Raw genomic sequence first — 22277 nt, forward strand, 5'->3', positions numbered from 1 at the left:
CATTTTTTTATCCATGTAGAGCTTCAGGATAGACAATGTTGCATGTTTTGCCATCTGGTGACAAGACAAAAAGGTTTTTGTCATTGCCAACTCTGGAACAACATAGAGTTGGCCATGAGAAAAGCATGGGCTTTACAGGTTGAGGTCAACAACTTTGAGTAATTGTCCCTGCACCTTGTTGATGCTCGTGGCAAAACTGAGGTGGATTGGGAACGGGAGATGTTTAAATTGAAATGGCAGGTCAAAGGGAACAATTGGAATGCATGGAATTGAAGACATCCTGTCCTGCTGCATGGCCAGTCATGGTGGTGGCTTCAATGACATGTGGCATGAGCTTCTTGACAACCAATCATGTTCCATTGCAGAGTGCTGGTAGGTCCAGGTTCCTGAGAAGAATGATGGGTGCACCAATCCTGAGGTCTAGATTGTATGAAGGCACACCTTCATACAATCTTCTTCAAAGAGATTTGAGAAATTATGTTGGGTAGTTGACTGCCTCATTGGTGTCTGGGGCAGTTTCCACTGACTTGTATTTTTGCACAGTGGCAGGCAATTGAGAAAGAAGGTCTTTGTTTATGGTGTTGACCACATCATTTTCTGGTGCCAGGATGGCTCTTTGGCAAACCCACTTGTCATAAAAGTGATCTGCAACATTTGGAAAAAACTGTCTCTTTCAGTTCTTGAAGTGTTGCAAATGTTTTCCCAATGTTGTTCATTGAGATAGTTCCATCTTGAATCTCAGATACCATGGCTCCATTTCCCAGTTTGAGCAGTCTTGCAGCAAACTCTCTAGCAGATGCATCACCTGTTAGATGTACTTACATGTTGGTTATGAGGCTGAGTCACTGAATGTTTTTTCAAATGTATGAAGATTTGAGGCAGGCCTGCAGTTCATCAGCTTTGGTTCCATGTGGAATGACTGGCAGTATCTGTTGAAAATCCACAGCCAACACGAGAGTCACTCCTCCCATTGTTTTGTCATTATATTGAAGATCTTGGAGGGTGCAATCAAAAGCCTCAAAGGGAGTTTTGCGAGACATTGTGCACTCATTCCAGACAATGATCTGGCACTCCTGCAGGACATTTGCTTTGCCAGTACCCTTGGAAATGTTGCAGGTTGGTGCCTCTGCACTTGCCAGATTTAAGGGCAACTTGAAGGCTGAGTAAGCTGTTCTTCCTCCTGTCAACAGTGTAGCAGCAATGCCTGATGATGCCACTGCAAGGGCAGTCCTGTTTGTCTGCTGGATTTTGGCCAAAAGAAGATTGAGGAGACAAGTTTTCCCAGTTCCACCTGGAGCATCCAGAAAAAAGAGGCCACCACTCCCATTGAAAACTTTTTGAGTAATCATGTTGAAGGCTTCTCTTTGGACTGGGACCAGACTTGCCTCATTATCTTATATGTTTTTAGTAAGCTGGTCAATGTTGTAGTTCGTCTCTCGCAAAATTTCATTTATCAGCTCATTATCATTGTCTCATTGTGCGTAAGGAAGGCCACACGTTTTGAGGTTAGAGCCACCCAAAGCCTTGATCTTGTCCTCAATGATAATGAAAGCTTGATTGAAGATGGTGTCACTGTAGTCCAGTTCAAGGTTTGGAATTTGTACTTGTGCCTGATGCAAAATATTCTGTGCCAGATTCTTCTTGTGGTTGTCCCATAGCTGTTGAGGATTTTACATGGCACATACCTTCAGCATGATAGCAAACAGGTTTTGCAGGATCCCTGGTGACTGAGTTGCAGCTGCCTCTTCCAGTGTGCTCTTCCAGTGTATATCATCCTCTAGGAGTCCTCTGAGCTGACAGGCCTGTTTGTAAGTTTCATATGTCATGGCATCCTGAGTGCACTCATGCATGTTGTGAGGCCCACCTGTGAAACTGGAAAGCAAGATGACCAATTGGCCAACATCGGCAGCATCTCCATCATTGTTCATGGCATCCCTCAGGGGAACATAGTTTTCAACTCTGAGTTTCTTTTGGTTCATTCGAAAGAATCTCAACCTTTCTGCTTCAGTTTTGGCATGCATGTCCACGGTAAATTGATGGAAGAGATCTTTGCATCGCAAGATGTGATTGAAACTTCTAGCTCGCAGCATCACCCTGTAGGCATAAAAGTCCATGGCAGAAATCTTCTTTTGAGTTGGCAGCCCCATTCCTGGTTTTGTTTGTCGCAGTTGAAAATGGTAGCCATCATCACCCTGCCAGAAAATTAGTGGATACTGAAGTGCATCATATGATTGGTGTGTCTCAGCAATTCTCTGGAGGGAGTTGTTCCTGAGTTGCAACATAATGTCTTGATTTCAATGTTGTTCACCAGCCAGAATGACAGCCACTTCTGATGTTATGGGTGCATTGAAGTGCCACTCATGCTCACCAGCTGGAGTTTTGTCTGCATGAATGACAACATTATACTCTGGAGTCATCTTCTTTATGGCACACTTGAAACTATCTATATAGTTGTTTTCCTTGTGGAGCATGTCTTGCAACTGCAACACCACCTGCAGGTTGGTTTGAATGACATTGTTGTAACGCTGTTCAGCCTGCTTTGTAGTGTTACCCATGAAGCAGATCTGCAGGAATTTGGGCTCTTCATTTGGGTGTGGCATCAGACTGCCAATCTGATGATAAACCTGGCCCTGCACTTTAAATGTGGGCATGTAGCTAGATTCTCTGATGTCTTTTGTGGTGCCAAAAGATGTCATTTGGAAGCATGAGTTGTATCTTCTAACGTTGCTTTGGGAATGATGTACATCTGGAGTGTTGCCCATCAACAATGTATGAAGGCTCAGGAAGATCATTCATCTGGGGGAGTTGAACCTTGCCACTGTTGCAGCTTATCCCTGGAGCTTCTCCCTTCCATCTCATTGCAAGGCAGTGGCTGCAAGAAGTCATCATTAAGCCAATTGCAACTAATGGATCAGAGCCGTAATCCAAGACTGGATTGTAGAAGAATGCAGTTTTCTTTTTCCCTCCAGGGCCAGTTCCTGGCTGCAGCCATTGCTGCTTTGTTTGCAACTTGCTGTGCAGGAGTTTCACTTGCTCTGGATGCAGCCCTTTCTACTTTGTTTGTTTCTCATCTTGTCACCTGCTGTGCAGGAGTCTCAGTTGCTATAGATGCAGCCATTGCTGCTCTATTTGTTTCTCATCTTGCAAGATGATGTTTGCAAGATGTTTCTCATCTTGAAACATCTTGAAACATCATCTTGCAAGATGTTTCTCATCTTGCAAGTTGCTGCTCTGGAGTCTCAGCTGCTCTGGCTGCAGCTTTTGCAAGGTGATTTTTGGCAAGTTTGCTTCCCGTAGATAGTCTTACAGGGAATGTCTCTCACAACCCCCTAATCAGCCCCTGAGAAGGCCAAATACGGTTTTCTCCCTGGACCTTCCAATCTGCCTGCGGGTGCTCCCAGGTCCTGTTAACCAGTCCCAACCACAGCCCTTAGGGGAATACTCCTAAATGCAGAGCCTTCTCCAGCTATACCAGTTGACCTTGGCCAGGAGCTTTGAGTTTTGCTCAAGAATGTTTTGCACATGCAAATTTATTCTGCTTCCTGGGGCTGACCTGTCACAGGGGGTTATGCAATATATGATCAAAAAATTGGCAATTTTTTTTTTGAGCCAAATCAAAAACATAGCACCCAGGTACATGCCCCCAGGGTCCCCTTAGTATGCATTCAAAGTTTCAGGTCTCTAGGTATCGTGGTCCTGGAGCTATGGTGCTGACACACACAGACCCTTTTATTAAAATAGATATTTACAAAAGGTTCCAGATACTCTTGTTAACCATATAAGAACATCCGTGTTCAAATCATGCTTAGTTTACTATCCTTAGTTCCATAGACTAGCAGGTATAAAACAGCATTAAAGTATTACAGTTTCATTGTTCTTAGTGATCAGACAGCGTGAGAGGATACTGACTTCCATTTGCCTTGCCATTTATAATTTTGCATAGCTGCATATAATCAAACAGGAAATGCATTATCAGGTTACCCTTCCACAATTTAGTCTGGATAATGCTAGAAGAACCTCATTGCCACATGACCTGTTTTTGAGAAGAAGGCCAAAACTATATGCAATGTTTCTTGACTCAGACAAAATGGCTATCTCAGTATGACTCACTGTTTTGTGCAACTTCCTTGTCATAAATTGGATCTTTCATAAATTCCAAGTCTTTCCTCGTGTGCTGAAATTAGAGCCTCTGGGTATGTTAGAAGCCTGGTGGATAGAGGAGAGATATGGAGGATTTGCTTTGCTTCACTGCTCCCCTCTCATTTACTTCAAACAAAGAGTAACAATTGGCTCCCTTCCCTGTTTGCTCACTGTACTGTAGTGTTTCTGAAACATCTATCATAGCTACATGTTTTGGAACATCACACTTTAATATATTCCTACATGTATTAACTGTTTTATGCTCCAGCTCTGTGTAATCCTCACATCAATCTCTCGCTTGAGCACAGTTCTACCTTTGCCTTTAGCATATTAATACCTAGGCTATCATGCTAGTGAAAAATTTCAAATATGCAGGGTGGACATATGTCCTGGTTGCCTAAGACACACCCAGATTTGACCGGCTATCCCCGCCAGCTGGTGAAGATTACCATTCCAGGTACACAGCACAGTCTGACAGGGAGATGCCCCACTAAAACCCACTCTCCTAAATTGAATATATCCTTTATAATGGATTAAGCTTGGTGAGGGGAGATAGTGGATTATGGGAATACCTAGCCATAGTGTGTTATGGGACTTAAACTGTACCTGGGAAGAGGAAGCACTTGAACTGCAACTCCCATGAGATACCACAATAGCATATCCAAATCAAAATATTTTTATTAGAAAATTTTGGTTTTCAGGTGAAAACTGCTTTTCAGTTTTTAAGGTTTTCAGGTTTGACAAAAAGTCAAAAATGTCTGTGGAAAGCAGACAATTACTGTTTACTAAAAAAATCCAAATATCCATCATGACATGATTTTGACAGAATTTGTTTCAACTGTTTTTATTTCCTCTCTTCTTTTCCAGTACAAAACTCAACATTCACACAGTGTATAATACACTTATAAACAGAAGATCGGTTCCTCATTTGGAGTGAAATGCAGCTTCATTGACTTCCATGATCCTATACCAATTTATATCATCATAGAATTGAGTCAATGGGTCTTGGTTTTAAAGCACACAACAACCTTAAAGGAGATACAAGTTTTAAAACAAGGTGACCCCTGTCCTTATATGTGGTAGTATGATCATGTCTTCATCTAGGAGTTACCATTTCTAAATCAGTGAATGATTAATGTCTTTAAAACTAGCTTCCTACTCTGCAAAAACCTCTTTAAGCTTTAATTGCTCCTCTGACTGAAAGCTAAAAATAATTTTTAAAATTCTTCCCCATTTTGCATCTGCAAGACAAATTATTTTAGAAAGTTCACTTTTTTTTTTAAGTCTAAAGTACTAAAGATCAAAGAGTAAGTAAAAACAAGTTATCTTCTCTGATGGGTTGATAATGGAATGGCAACTCAATATTTTCCTACTTAGACTTTAAGTTCCAAAAAGATTTAAATTGATCACTGCCAGCTAAGTAAAGCTCATGCAACTTTCAGTAAACTGGAGAAACAGAAAGTTATATCAAATGATGCATTAATAAACATTTATTAAAATAATTGTAAAAATCCCATTGATTAATGGCAGCACAATCAAGTTCTAAGATTCCCATTTTATGATAGAAGCAGCTTAATCTACTGTACATATTTTTATCTACCTTTAAATGTAGCTTTAAGAATAATGGGAAGGATTCTCGTGATATAAATGTGTGTAGACTTACCAATTTAAATTAAATCAATGAAATTATGGTTTGTATACCAACAGGAGATCTAGCTGCAAGTTTCTTGCCTTTAGTCTATGAAGGACTAGACCATATATTCTACTCATTTATAAAGATGAAAGGTCAATACCATTTAGAAGACGTTCTTTTTATCTCTTTGGATTTAGGTTCCACCAAGCATTCTATTTATCCACTACAGACAAAATACACTTGTAATGAGATCCAGTTCTGCCATACCTCTTGAAGTTCTACTAACTTCATTGGATTGCATAGGCACAGGATTTTTTTTCCCCACTGTCTAGTCCTATTCCAATATGATCCCATTTGAATTAAATACAGATTAATTTTACACATTTGGCTCAAAAGTGAGAAAAAATCAATTAACTGAGTTTTAGAACAAAAAAATAATTTAAAAAATTGAATCATAGAGAACCAGGCCTGGAAGGGACTTTGAAATGTTGTATAGGCCAATCCCCCGCCTGAGGCAGGCTCATCCTGCTTACCACTGAGGCTTTCAGCCAGGCCCAGGTGGGTCCACAAGACTGTGGCTTGCAGGTTCTTTTCAGTGACAGCAAGGTCGGGGAGTGCCTGTGATGTCACTGGTTCTATCTGGTGATGTCCCTAAGGAAGCAGGCAACAGAGCTACCTGAGGAGATGGTGAGGCTCCAAAGCATCCTCCACCATGAGGACTTCATAGTTTTGATACAGGAAGTTGGAATCTGGAAGCTTGCAACTTTAGACAGCAAGCAGAAGTCTTCATCTTGACCTGCAATGCTTTGCCTGGAGAACAGGTATGGAGCCCTAGCAAAAGATGAACATTTCTGTTTGTGAAACAGGCTAGACCAGGAATCCTTAAGGTTGGGAGGATTGAGGACACTGCCAATAAGAGGTTGGGAAACATATAGGAAGAACTGGAAGTCCTTGCACAGTCGTGGAACTATGATGTGATTGGAATACCAGAGACTTGGTGAGATAGCTCGCATGACTCGAATGCTGTCATGGATGGGTAGAAATTGTTCAAGAAGGACAGCCAGTAGAGGAGAAGAGGAGCTCTTTATGTAAAAGAGCTGTATGATTTTTCAGAGCTCCAGTATAAAACTGGAGATAGGCCTGTTGAAAGTCTCTGGCTAAGGATCAGGGGGGAAAGAAACAAGGATGATGGGTGGGTGTGTGCCATAGACCACCAGACCATGAGGATGAGGCAGATGTGGCTTTCTTCAAACAGCTATTGGAAGTTTCCCAATCACAGGCCTTGGTTCTCCTGGGGGACTTCAATCAACCTAACATCTTCTGGGAAGACATTATATCAGTGTACAGGTAAACCAGGAAGATTTTGGAGAGTGATGAGGACAACTGCCTGGTGCAAGTGTTAGAGAGCCCAACTAGGGGCCATGTTCTTCTGCACCTGATACTCACAAATGGGGAAGAAATGGTGGGGAATGTAGAATTAGATGGCAACTTAGGCAGCAGTAACCATGAAATGATTGATTTTAGGCTCCTGAGGAAAGAAAGGAAGGAGAGAGCAGCAGTAAGGACCCTGGGCTTTGAATTATTCCAGGAAATAGACAGGCATGATCCCATGGGAGGCCAATCTGAAGGGGGAGGGAGTCCAAAAGAGCTGCTTGTATTTTAAAGAAAACTTACTGAGGGCACAGGAAGACTAGCGAGGATGGTAGAAGACCAGTTTGGCTTAGCAGGGAACTCTCCTGTGTCTTAACTCACTGAACTGAAACATACAAGAAGTAAAAACTTTGACAAACAACTAGGGAGGAGTGTAAGAGCACTGTTTGGGCTTTCAGGGATGGAATCAGGCAGAGCAAAATGCAATGGGAGTTGAAGCTAGCAAGGGACATAAATAGTGACAAGAAGGGTTTCTAAAAGTATGTGAGCAACAATAGGAAGATCAGAGAAAGTGCAGGTCCCTTACTGAATGGGAGGAAGCAACCTAGTGACAGAGGCTGCAGAAAAGGCTGAAGTATTCAATGCCTTCTTTACCTCATGTAATTAGAAGAACTCCTGGATGATGGAAAGCAGCAAATGTAGTACCCTGTCTTTAACAAAGGGATAAAGGAGGATTCAGTCAGCCTCACCTCCGTCCCTAGAAGGATCATGGAAAAAGTTCTCAAGGAATCCATATCTAAGCACTTGGAGGAGAAGGTGATTAGCAGGAATCCTGGTTTTCTCTGATTACAAACTCCCCCAATTTCAGATAACAAAAAACAACCCCAAATCCATGTTTCTGTGATTAAAATGAAACATCATTAATAAATATACAACATATAATATACATAAATGTATATTATATATAAATATATACATATAATTATATAATAATAAATATAAATACATAAGTAAATAAATAAAAATATAACCCCAAATCCACATTTTTCTGTGATTTAAAATGAAACACCACTAATATATATGTTTAAGATGAACCCACTTGAATATTAAAATAAGGAGTCAGATTTTTCTGCTAGTGACAGTAATTATCTACTGAAGTGTGCCATCCAAATCAAATTATAGTACAAATTTTGTTATGACTTCTAAATTTCCAAAAGAAATTTGTAATCAAGGAAATCAAAAGGACAAAAATATAATAGACTGCAATGTCATTTTGATTACTTAGTATTTTGCAGGCAATCAGGAAATAGACAAGGCAGCACAACAGACTAAATTTAAACATGCAAAAACATAGCCTAACATTTGATAAAAATGTTCACTCAAAGTTCCTCATGATTAAAACAAAGGTGAAAATCTTAAACTTGTTGGCATTGCTATAGTTTAACTCAAGTCAGTGAAGCTATGAGAAGTTATATCTGCTGGAAATTTATTCCATGGGCCACCTCTTCAAATTTATTTCTGGGTCCAAAGAAACATCATATTTACTTGAAATTGAGAAGTTGAAATTTACTTGAAATTGATTATAATACAACCCCCAATAATTATATTCCATGTATGGAAAACATATACATGTTTTATATAATTTTCCAGGTATGTAATCTAATTATTGGAGGTTTCTCTTGCATTTGTTCCCCTCCAACTGCTACAGCTGGGGAAAAAAATATCTGGGGGTCAGATAGCCCTGTTGCCCTCTGCCCCCCAATGTTTATCCCTTGCAGCCCCTTCCTTACTGTCAGACCCTACTCTTCCTGAGCAAATGAAAGTGAGGAGCAAATCTGAAAGAAAAAAAAAAATGACCTACAAATAAACATACCTAAAGTAATTTGTATATAGTACCTATAGACTTAGTTCAGCCAGAATTGACGCATTTTACCTTTTCTGAAACTACTGCAAGTTTTAGCACAGGTACTCCATAAACACACATTTCAGCACCTATCTGTATATAGTACAAACTAGGCATGATATTAGTCTAAGGCAGAGCTTCAAACTATGTAACATTTGTTGCAGTGCCCACTGCTTAAAGGCACATGTACAATGAAGGATCTTACAATAAATAAGCACAAGCATGCATAACAAAATGGTCAAATGTGCTGTACAAACACAAGAAGAAGATCGCCTCATGGAGGATGGGACCACATGAATCGTAGGTAACAGGCTGGGAGAGGCAACAACAGAGTGATTCTGAGTGAATTGTTTGGGGCCCTGTTTGATGATGTTTACCAGACACTTAAGACTGGTGAAGAAACAGGAATCATTGGAAATGGGAAAGTAAGGCACAGATCAGCTGTGGGAGTGAAGAGGAAGTCAAAATGTATCCAGTGCAGTGGCTCGCCATGACTTTAAAAAGAGATGGTATTGAAGGGGACAGCTCTCAATGGCCACTTCTATGTATTTTATTCAGATAGTTACACTAACCTAACCTTATGATAGGTTCCCATCAGCACATTTGTCCTATATGGGCCATGTACTTTATAGACATGTCCAGTGTTAGCTGTCCTTAATTAACTTTAGTTTATGTTACTGAGTACATGCTGCTTTTAGTAGAAGTTCAATGATAGACAATGTTTTTAAAGTGGTTTCCTTGTGTGCAAATGTAAGACAAGAGGCTTGCCCCTGGCCCACCCCCCATATTGATTTGGGGGAAAGAAATCCTATCTTGTAATTGAGTAAATATGGTACTTCCCAACTCCCAGGTGAGATAATATGTTTCCCTGATTCCATATAGATCATATTATGTAAAAGATGGAAATTGTCATGCTTCCAAGTATAAAATCATCATAAACTAAACACCTTATTCATATTTGTCTAATATAGGGTTTCTTAACATTCTTCTGAAGAATGAAACTGAAGATTGGAGATTCATTACCAGATACTATGGCCTACTGGTCTAAAATTTTATAGACAGTGGGTGTCTATGAGACACTGGGTGTATCTACACAAGATGCTTACTTACTGTGCAGTTACCTAATTAGTTCTGCAATAAAGCATCACCATCTGCACCAGCTGTGCTAATAGGCCAGAATAAACTCATTAAATCTGCCATAGGATATTACTTCCCAACACAAATACTATCCTGTGGTGGTGTTATTTACTCCACCACAATGCATGCGTAGATGGTGCCTACAGCTGGCTGGAGTAGAAGGGTGCTTCAGTGTGGGGCTACCTACTGGCTAGCCCTACATTGGAGCACCCTCATACCCCCAGCGAGCCCTTCCACAGCCCATTTTTCTGGGGCAGAAAAAGTCCAGACTGTCAGGCTGACCATCTGGTCCCCTGCCAGCTGGGGCTGTACCAACCTGGTTCAATGTGTTGAAGTCCCAAGCGCCTGTGTAAACACTATGCCCAGAAGCAATACACTCCAGCATGTCAAATTAATTTCATGTGTTGATGCACCCACTGGATACAGCTAAATTAAATGTAATCCATCTGAAACATATCACCTTGTTAAGCAGTTTCCATACAGCAATAAGTAGCCCAGAGAAACATCCAAACAATTTTTCACAAAAATGGAATGCATTTTGGAGATTCACTTTGCTTCCTTGGTTCGTTTAGGGAATAAGTACAGGGTCAGGTACTTGAAGGAAACTGCAGTTGCCCTCAAATAAAAAATATTTATTCTTAACCCTAATAAGTCCAATTGAAAATTGAAAATTCAAATTACATTTTGAAAAATAGTAACATTACTTAGCTCATTTTACTGTGGTTTTGACTTTGTGAAAAAATAGACCTCAGAGGGATTAAGCATGCATAAAGCCATGCATATAGCCATGCATAAAGTTCCTGGAAATGTTAAATTAAAGACATTTGTCTTGCAGACTAATTCTCAACTGATTGGCTGAACACCCCGGATATTAATGGCATGGCATCAGTTCAAACATCAGCTGACAATAGTTTGATTAATTCTTTAAAAAACATGGTCATTTTGTACAGTGTATTAAATCAATTGTTTCATACTGAGGAGGAACAAAATGTCATAATGAAACAACTAGAGTTTAAATGGTGAAATAAATTGATCTAGATTTTATTTGGCCACAGAACCTAATTCTTCAAGCTATATTGAAGGAATATTTTGAGTGGGCTATCTAATTAATTATGGCTCTCCTGTAATGGAATCAGTTTTGATTTGGGAAAGATTTTGATGTGGTATGTTGTTATAATTCTACATTTTTAAGCAATATGAAACAGCCTGTGTTGATTAATAGATGATAGTTCCTCAGTATGGCACTTAGCATACTAGGATAATGAGATTTTTATTTATTTATTTATTTGATTAACTGTGCTCAACAAAACTTCTTTTATTTCATAGAAAAGGGTTGGCACTTAACACTTAATAGCTTCAAACACAAAATAAACTCTAACATAAAACAACTGCAGTTTACAGTATTGATTGCACAAGATATCAAGTAGTGTTAAGTGATAGCTCTTAAACTAAATGAGTCTGTGTTGAGTGTGATTCTGTTCTGTACATTTCAGAGGTCCTGGACTACTCTGGGCTTCAAATGCTGATTTCCCCCTCCAGCATGACTTGCCTTTCCTGCCTCAGGCTTCAGGAATCCAATAGTAGGTTCTTGCAGGACAAACTTATTGCTGTTTTTCATAGTTCCTGAACAAAGGAAGCAAGGCTTCTCAGGAACTTTCAGCTATTGTAAAGGGGTCAGAATGAGGAGCAGTGCAGAAGAGCTCACTTGTGGAATTTATCTAACAGTCATTAATTACATGCATGATCCATTTTAAAATATTTTTATATAGTCAATAAAAGTATTTTATATTATTATTTTTAATCAACTGTATAATCTATTAACTTTACTTAGCATTTACAATGTTGTTAGGTCTAGACACCTAGAATGTATTAAAAGTATAAATCCTATTGTTATTAAGGCTTGTTTAATTGATCTTTTTCTTATTATTGTTTTATTTGGTTTAGTTTGATTTATTGGGTGAATAAGAAGAATTTGGCTCTTTAAAATGCTCACCCCAAATTTAGTGTTACTACAATTGAATTCAACAGCACATCACCCACTTGAACCAGCTATGAATTTGGCTGTGAGGCTCGAGAGTGGATGTTTTCTATTCTTCATCAGTATTGTCTCCTATAACAATTGCTTGCTATTTTGTCTTGAGCAAATGCTGGGATAGAGAAGGCAAGTAAGCCCATCAAAACTAAATAAAATTTATTGCTTTTCTGTGGTTCTTCATACTTTCACACAATGTTCACATGTTCTATACCTACCCTACTCAGCATCCTATCACTGGTTGCTCTTAGTAGACTGGTCATTTTTCTCTTCTGTCTTTCTTAGTGAGTCTTTGCCATATTCAAGGAGCTAGATTCCCTTTCTTAACTGCTCCTGGGGCCCAGCTTACCATTACCCTTCACCTTATCTAGTCAATTACACATCAAGTTAACATAAAATGGTTTCATTTTGCACCTACCTTGTACTACCTTGCCCTAGGTGCAGGGGCATGGAGACTCACATTTAGGTCTTTGGGTCTCCACTTCACTATTTAAGATTAGTTCTCTTTTCCAGGAACCTATACTCTGCAAACAACTCAACCCTTATTTTTTCTAAACATATCACTTATAGCCTGAAATATATATATATATATATATTTGTTTTGGTTGAAAAAGCCCAGGTCAGATCCACAGCTGAAGTAAATTTCTCTAGCTCCAGTAACTTAATAAAGCTACATCAATTAATACTGGCTGAGAAGATCCATGGAGCAAATGTTTTCATGCAAAATGAATGGTGTTCCAACCCAAGCAGGAAGCAAAATTAAAAAGATTTGTAAAGTTGGCAGACCAAAACTTTCATAGATTTCATAGACATTAGGGCTGGAAGGGACCTCAGAAGACCATCGAGTCCAGCCCCCTGCCCCAGGGGCAGGAAGTCAGCAGGGGTCATAGGATCCCAGGAAGATAAACATCCAAATTTCTCTTGAAGGTGTTCACACCTTCCCAGTGCTCACCCACAAGCAGCTTGCAGGGGATCCCAAGGAACTCTAAAATTGCAGACTGTTGCAGGTTGTGCATTGCTGGGTGCTGCAGACTGTCACCCACCCAGGGTACAGAAAATTAGGGTGCTGGCATGGACAAAGTCCAGGGATAGGGGCTTCGCACAGAAACAAAGTGCAGACTGCCTGGCAAGTACCGCTTGTGGGAACAGAAAGTATCTTTTGCAGGGGCACCAAACAGTCGGGGGAAGGCGGGTCCTGGGTTGAGCCATCTGTGCCCAAAAAGATAAGGAGACATTGCCATGGTCCACTACTGTAATCAGTGTCAGGGAGAGCTGTCTAGGCAATGGGGGTGCCCTGCCCAGATGAGCATTGTGGTGGGTCACGCCAAAACCAAAACCCCAGTAAGGCTGACACATGGTGGGAGGAGCACCCCCCACCACCCATTGGAAAGCCCAAAGGGGTGTGTCCTGCCCCGGGTGTCAGAGGGTGTTTCTAAGGGGGCTCCCCAGTCTTGTCATGGTGCAGCCCTCAGGCTGCCCACCTGTGAAATCCAAGACTTGGGGAATTGTCAGGGTGGCCAGGGTGGGAGAACACAGGAATTTCTGCTGCTAGAGGATGGGGATTGGATTGCTACTAGGTGATGCAATGTTACTATTCTTTGGAAAGTGGAACATAGGTGGATTGAAAAGGGAATTTAAACCTTGTATGGAAAAAAGCCAGTACAAAAAACTTTCAAAAGTCCTTTTGGGAACTTTATTTCAGTGAAAATTTTCCAAACACTACTAAAACAATTAAACCAAAAAACAGACAGGGAGTGAACCTAACCGAGTTCACACACCCCCACACTCACTATTAATGTTAAAGAGAAATGCAAGATAGAAGTGTAATATGATTTCATAAACTGAGGTGACAGCAGAGGAGGGAGCATTGCCTAAGAAGCACAGCATCACAGGGAGTAATACAGACTCCCATCACTCCTCTTTTGACATAAATTGAGTCCAGAGGAGAGCCATGTGCATAATCAGAGGGCAGGAGAACAGGCCTTATGATGACAGCCTGAGAGCTATGGGACTCTTCAGCCTGGAAAAGCACAGGCTTAGGGGGGACCTCTTGGCTGCCTATAAGTATATAAGGGGTGTACATCAGGATTTGGGGGAATGGCTGTGCACTAGATCGCCTCAAGGGTTGACAAGGTCAAACGGTCACAAACTCCTCCAAGACTGTTTCATGCTGGGCATAAGGAAGAGCTTCTTTACTGTCCGAGCCCCCAAGGCCTGGAACAGACTGCCACCAGAGGTGGTGCATGCACCTACTCTGGCCTCCTTTAAGAGACATTTGGATGTTTATCTTGCTGGGATCGTTTGACCCTAGCTGACTTCCAGCCCCTTGGGCAGGGGGCTGGACTCGATGATCTTCCAAGGTCCCTTCCAGCCCTAGTGTCTATGAAGTCTATGAATAAAAGCCTATCTAATTAAAATTGAAAAAAAAGGTACTTGCATTCAGTTACAGCTTGATGACTGATGACTGCCTGTTCAATGGAAATTCTATTAGGATGTCACTCAGCTTTGGGTACACCCATGCTTCAGGCACAAAAATCTGGAGCCCCACAAGATGCCCAACTCTTGGACCCACCTCCCTCCCTGCCCCTCCTGGGGCTGCTCAGTTTCCACCTCCCCTTCATCCCAGAACTGTAGAAGTATTCTCCTCTTGTGGAGGCACAGCTCTCTTTTGGAGGAGAATGAACAGTGAGTCAGGGTGGCCTATTGTCAGTGCTGCTCTCAGTAGTGTTGCCATCATAAAAGTGTTAAAAGCTGCTGCCTAAACCTTTCCTCCAGATGCCCTCTAGGATCAGTATTCTTACTGAAATGCTGAACAGCTTCTAAGATTCAATTAGTCCTGCTCTCCATAAGTTCAAAATTGGCTTCCTCCCTCCTCATTAGCCTATTAAAGATAGCATTAATGTTGCCTGCCAGTCATTCACTGACCATAGATATGTTTTAGGATGCTTCTGCCAGGATCTGAAGAACATTTTCTTTAGTTGTTCATTGAGTTGTTCTATAATTCCATTGATGTAAAGCATTATCAACTGTTCTTGATGATCTAGGAATCACAGCTGCAGTAGTAGGGGTAGCTGTGGCAAAGAAGGAAAAAAAAAGCTCTCATGAGGTGTTCATCTACTTTTAAACATTTTAAGAAGACTCTATTTTAAAGTATTTTAACAGCACACCCTCTGCAAGAATTAACAATGAAACCCAATACCACCCAACCGTGTTATGAAGGCTAACCCCAAAATATACTGACCAGTCTCAATGCATTCCCACCAGGCTGTACCTGGTACCCCTCCACTGGGAAAAACACATACCATCATCCACCCAGCAAGAAGTAGCTTAGATTCCATTTCTGGTTCCCTGCTGCTGATCATTCTGTGTGTCTGGTACCAAAATGTGTGGGTCAACCAGAGTAGAAGGCAAGCTCATTTCTGGCTGCATGGCAAAGATGTCCCTTGAGCAGTCCCAAATGAGCATGTTCATCTATGACTGAGTCTGTGACTGAGGAGGCTGATTTCATGCAGTTATTCAAGTGCCTGCCAATGTACTGTGGTTCTGGGGAGGTGTGGATATGTTTTTTAGGGTCCTCAGCCACCAAACCTGTTGCTCCAAATTGGGGAGGCAAGCCTCTGAAGCATCTCTTTTAAGGATGGTAGACAGTTTGTCATAGACTGGAATCATTCTCCATGAGGCACCCACATGAGTGTTATTGTCCTTAACATGATGGAAATCACACTTTAAGGACTTGATCTTAATGTGACACATTCCCCGTCCCAACTGTAGCATGTTCTGTTAATAATTCCATAATAGCTACATACACTGGCTTATTTCTTTGGATTTTATGTTGCGTGAGCACCTTTCTTTTACCCGAAATACCAATCAGTGCCTCAACTTCTTTATCGACCAGTTTGTTCCCAGCCTTGCAAAGCATCCAGTATGCCTTGCAAATTTTGCATTTTCATGGTTCCCTCCACTGCCAATAAAAAGTGTGCTAGCAGAGCAGACGAGATAGTCATGTTTGCAGTATAGCCTGCTAGAACCTGTTCTGTTGTATGTCCAAAGACCTACAACCTGTGAACATTTTATTAAGAGATGCATAAACCAGTGTGATTTGTGCAATCTCCAGACATTTGTGGCAGTTTTTCGCCTTGAGAGTCTAGCTCCTGGCATTCAGAAACATACTCACAAAACTATTGTTGTGGGGATTGGTAAAAATTGTGGCTAATCACTTCAGGTGAGAAAATACCACCATGTTAGAATTGACCTTGATGGCAAAACATTTACATTAGATAAGCAAGCAATACAAGTCCTGTATGAGCAGTTTCCAGAGGGTGATCAGGGTTTTTACAATGTGGGAGGGGATGCAATGTGAAAGGGATGGATAATGTTGTTTCTGGGTGCAAAGCATACAAGAAGTTGAATATTCCATGTGCTTGAGGGTAAATTCTGGAATGGAACCCCCACCTGTGCCCAGGAGGAGCATGGCTGCCAGGGTACAGGCAGACAGTGAGTCACAGTTTTTCAATGGTTTGCTGGCAATGTTCTCCTGGAAAACCATGCCAGGATGCACCCCTCCTGTTGCCTAAAACAGTCATCCATGACTTGGGGAACTGAAAAGCTGTCCTGAGGAGACCATATTTCAACACAGTTAAAAATTATTGGCTGCTGGACAGATTGACCTTTCATACTTGCAGTAGGGAACCTGTACAGAGAAAAATGAAGTGTGTTATAGTGGGATGCTGGGGATTGGTGGGAAGTAAGTGTGATGTTGCACTGGAGAGGGCTGAAAGATGGGGTTGCCCAGCCCTGACCTTCAGCTTGCAAGTGACACCAGGGAAGCTTGAATTCAAAGACTGTTTCAGAGTGTCCAGTGCTGCATACAGTCCAATGTCAGGCATACAGGGGGGAGGTGGTAGGGAAAAAGTGGTGGCCCTCCAAGGAGGGTACTGTAGCTTGGTCTGTATCTGGTATGTGTCTAGGCCTGACTTCCAGGTGGCACAGGGCACCAGGGAAACCTGAATTCACAGATCATTTCAGAGCATCCAGCATTGCCTTCAGTCCAATATCAGGTGTGTAGGGTGCAGGAAGGAGGGGAGGTGGTAGGGAAAAAAGTAGTGGGAAGGCAGCTTCACTGTGAAAAATTGCTCCAGCACCCCAGGGGTTGGGGGGCAATGCAGCTTGGTCTGTGTCTGGTATGTGTCTGGGTGTGTGAGTGGGGTCAGTGCTGGGTCAAACCATTTATGAATGGAGAGATGAGGAGACTGTGCTGTGGTCCACTAGTGGTCCCAATGTCAGGGGCTAGGCTACGGTACTGGAAATGGGGGACATGCCTTAGTGGCCAGTTCAGTGACCCCAGTGCGGTGAGGTAGTTGTTAATTGTGGGGCCAAACCCCAAGTAGTGTCTGAGGTAGGGGGGAAGAGGCTGGGTTTGACTGAGAGTGTTATAGCAGATAGACAATTTTCGAAAAAGATAGACGAGCATAGCCTACCTGGTTTTCTTGGTGGGGGAGGCGAGGGTTGAACACATCAAATGTGAAATCCTGAAAGCTAGGAAAGGATTGGGGATTTTGTAGGAATGGTGATTCTGACAGCTCTTTTCACCCAAAACAGGAAAAAGGCAGGGAGAAATTGCAAGACGGCCTGGTTTGTGTAGCTATTGACATGTAAATGATGTGAGTGGTTTCATGTTAATATAGGACTGTTGAAGGCTTTGGGCACCAGCACTCAGAGGCAGAATTGGGTATGTGGCCTGCTTGCTAAAGACTATGGCTTCCTTGAATCCTAATGGACTAAGCAGAAAGCACAGATTAATCTTGATGGCCATAGACGATTCACATTGCTGAAGTACGGTTATTAAAGAGGAAATTATGAAATTGATTAAACTGTGCTGGTGTCTGGTAAAACTCCTGAAAAGACACCTTCAGATTTCTATCTTCAAGAAAACGTTCTGGATTGAACTATACAAGGTGCTCATCCATGAATTTGGACAGGGTGCTTCCCACCCCCTCGTCCAGAACAGTGATGAAGGTGTTGAACAGCACCAGCCCCAGAACTGAGCCCCGAGGGACTCCACTGTACACATCTTTCCAGGTTGGCACTGACCCTTCCACCACCACCCTCTGAGTGTGACTCCTCAGCCAGTTTGCTACCCATTCTACCATATAACCATCCATGGCAAATCTCCTCAGTTTATTATTAAGGATGGTATGGGATACCGTGTCAAAAGCCTTCTTGAAGTCCAGATAGATAACATCCACCTCGACTCCTGCATCTAAACATTTGGTGGCCTTGTCATAAAAAGAAACTAGGTTAGTCAGGCAGGACCTGCCCACTATAAACCCATGTTGGTTGCCCCTCTGCATCACATTAGCCAGCGGGCTCCCACAAATGTGTTCCTTGATAATTTTTTCTAGGATCTTCCCTGGGATAGAGGTAAGGCTGACCAGTCTATAGTTCCCTGGATCCTCCTTCCTCCCATTCTTAAAGATTCGGATTACATTGGCCCTCTTCCAATCCTCTGGGACCCGACCCAAGCACCACGAGTGCTCATATATCCTTGCTAGTGGTTCGGCTATGACACTCACTAATTCCTTCATTACAAATGGGTGGAGTCCCTCTGGTCCCACTGATTTGAACACATCCAGTCCTTCCAAGTGTCCTTTTACAGTATCGCCACTGACTGTTGGTCGGCTGGTGTTCCCCTTGTTGATGTCCATGATGCATATTGAGGTTTTATCTAGATTCCTATTTAAGAAGACAGAGGCAAAAAACTCATTGAAGAGCTCTGCCTTGTCCCTGCTATCCGTCACTAAGCCCTCCTGCTCATCCTGTAGGGGTCCTATGCTACCCTGCACCCAATTTTTGCTCCCAACATACCTAAAGAAGGTCTTCTTATTGTCCTTAATTCCTGCCACTAGCCTGAGTTCTAGAGCTGCCTTGGCCTTCCTGACTGACTCCCTGTAGGTGTGGGCCAAGGAAGTGTACTCCTCCTTGCTAGCTACCCCCTGCTTCCACTTCCAGTATGCTACTTTTTTTGTTCTTAAGGTATCCTGGATGACCTTGGTTAGCCAAAGGGGCTTCCTGGCCCCTTTGCCCCCTTTTCTCTGCCATGGGACTGTCTCACTCTGAGCCCAAAGAATGTTATCCTTTAGGAATGACCACCCCTCCTGGACCCCCAAAGCATCTAGGCTTATGGTTCCTAGTACCCTGCTAACCAATCCCCTGGGCCTTTTATAGTCAGCCTTTTTAAAGTTTAGTCCCTGTGTCCTGCTAGGTATAGTGCCTGCTCTTCTCTGGATAGTTAATTTTATCATTTGGTGATCACTGTCCCCTAAGTTGCCTTGAATGTGCAGGTCTCCTACCAAGTCATCTCCTGTGGCCAACACCAAGTCGAGCAAAGGGTTACCCCTGGTGGGACTTCTTACCTCCTGTGTTAGGTGGAGGTCCTGAATGCACATTAAGAATGTGTGTGAGTGGTTAGATCTAGTTGACTGTTCCGCCCAGCATATGTCTGTGTTGGTAAGGTCCCCCATGACTACCATGTCTCTAGACCACACAGCCTCTGAGAGCTGCTTGGAAAATTCCCCATCTAGCTTGCCCTTGTGGTGCAGAGGCCTGTAGTAGACCCCCACCACCAGGTCCCTTTCCCTCTGACCCTCTTGGATCCTAACCCACAGAGTCTCTGCTTGTCCATCCTCTAATCCCAGTTTGATTAGGGAAGATGTGTACTGTTCTTTGACACAGAGAGCAACACCCCCTCCTTTTTTCCCTTCTCTATCTCTCCTGTACAAACTATAGCCCTCTATTCCTACTACCCAGTCATGAGAAGAGTCCCACCAGGTTTCTGTTAGGCCCACTAGGTCAAAGTTATTGCTCACAAGCAAGAGTTCTAGATCCTCTTGCTTGTTTCCCATGCTTCTGGCATATGTATATATACATTTAATTCCCCTAGTGGCTACCGCAGATCACCCCTATATTCCTGTCTAATAGGTTCTTTGATACTTACCTGGGCTGATCTAGTGGGTATCTCGTGGTTTAGTGTTCTGTAGCTCCCTCCATCCTTGTCCTCCCCTTCCCCAATGAACCTAGTTTAAAGCCCACCAGAGGAGATCAGCTAACCTGAAAGAGAACACACGCTTACTTTTGGGGGAGAGATGTAGCCCATCCTACCCGAGCATGTCTCTTGTTTGGAAGTATGGGTAGTGGTCCAAAAAGCTGAAGCCCATCTCATAGCACCAGTTCCGAAGCCGTAAGTTGACCTCCCTGATGCAGGTCTCATGGTGTTGTCCACGTCTGCTCCCTGGGAGGAGACATGAGAAGACCACCTGTACCCCTGTCTCCTTCAGCTTGGCCCCTAGAGCCTTATAGTCCTTCATGAGGTGATCTGGACTGTTTCCAGCTGCGTCATTAGTGTCCACATGGATTAGGACCATGAGGTACTAATGGGTGGGCCAGATAAGGTTTGGGATCATCTATCTCATATCCCAAATCCGAACTCTGGGCAGACAGGAGACCTCACTTGTCATGGGATCAGTTCGACAGATGAGCCACGCTGTTCCTCTCAGGATGGAGTTGCCTGACAAGTACCTGGTGTCTCTTCTTCCTCTGGATTTTCTGGCCTTCTCCAGTTTGTCCTGTGCGTGGAGTGGCCTCCTCTCCCGGGGTTTCCTCCTCCCCTTCTTCCTCTTCAAATGTTGCCAGGTCCTCATACCTGTTCCCCAGGTGGACTGGGGGAGCTGATACTACACCACTGTGAGCAGCCCTGACTCTAGGGAACCTTCTGCCATTCCACTGTGGAGGGCACCACCCGGGGTGCTTCTCCATCTGGTTCCTGGCCCTGCAGAGAATGGAAATATCCAACAATTTCATCTTCTGCCTCCCTGATCCCCCTAAGCCTGATAAATTCTGACTGGAGCTCCTTCACCTGCCCGTCCAAGGCCCGAAGATGGGCACATGTGAGACAGGTGGGGAGACCCCTGCTCCCTGCCCCCCCCCCACCCCATAAGGCATTTTCCACAAGCAGGGAGGCAAGGTGTCACCATCCCCCCCATGGGCTCCATCTGAATGGCAACCTCAGAGGAGCCCCAGGTAGGCAGCACCCTCAGAGCAGGGTCCCTAGCAGCAGTCTGCATCCTTGCCATTACTGCAGTTTGTGGTGCCTCCTTTCTTCCCTTGCTGAAGACTTCCTCCTGGCCCTCATGCTTGCCCTCCTGCTTGCCCGCTGGTACAAACGCCAGCACACACTTACAAAGTGTGCCTGTTTGAGTGTTCTGTTCATGCGCATGGCTCAGGAGAGTGGCTCCCTGCCAGCTAGTCAAAAAGGATCCAGGGAGCTCCCCCTCTAGATCCTCCTCAGCTGTGCTGGTTCCTCTACCCCACTTACCTTTGGGGGATCAGCTGCTGCTGCCCCCACTGCTGCCTCTGCTGCTGGTAAGTTTTAGGGGGCACACGTGTGTGGCAACCCACGTGTGCCTGGTTTGCTCCACTCTGCTCCTCCTGTAAGCCCCTCCTGCCAGGGGGATGTGACAAACCACAGCTTTTAACTGCTGCAGTTTGAATTTCCTGTGACTGCCCTGCAGCCAATCAGGCATTCCAGGCTTCCCCAGAAGTGCCTGCTGGTTTCCCTGCCTCCTACATTTCCTCCCGCTAGGGGATCCTGGAGTTCATGGTGTGGCTGGTGCTGCTGCACCAGGGGATAGCCTCCGGGGGTACCCCTTCACCTGAGGGGGACAGTCCCCCCTAGCCCACCCCTTGTTTGCATGCTCTCTTCATGTGCTCAGCTCGGGAGTGGGGCTCCCTGCCAGCTCAGTCAAAAAGGATCCAGGGAGCTCCCCCTCTGGATCCTTCTAAGCTGCATTAGTTCCTCTATCCCACTTACCTTCAGGAGATCAGCTGCTGCTGCCCCCACCACTGCCTCTGCTGCCTCTGCCACTGCCGGTAAGTTTTAGGGGGCACACGTGTGTGGCAACCCACATGTGCCCAGTTTGCTCCTCTCTGCTCCTCCTGTAAGCCCCAACTGTTTTGAAACTCACTGCTTCCTAGGATGATGGAGAAGGGTCAATATGGCCCAGGAC

This window comes from Alligator mississippiensis, chromosome 5 (assembly GCF_030867095.1).
Source record: "Alligator mississippiensis isolate rAllMis1 chromosome 5, rAllMis1, whole genome shotgun sequence".
NCBI classification, from domain to species: Eukaryota; Metazoa; Chordata; order Crocodylia; family Alligatoridae; genus Alligator; species Alligator mississippiensis.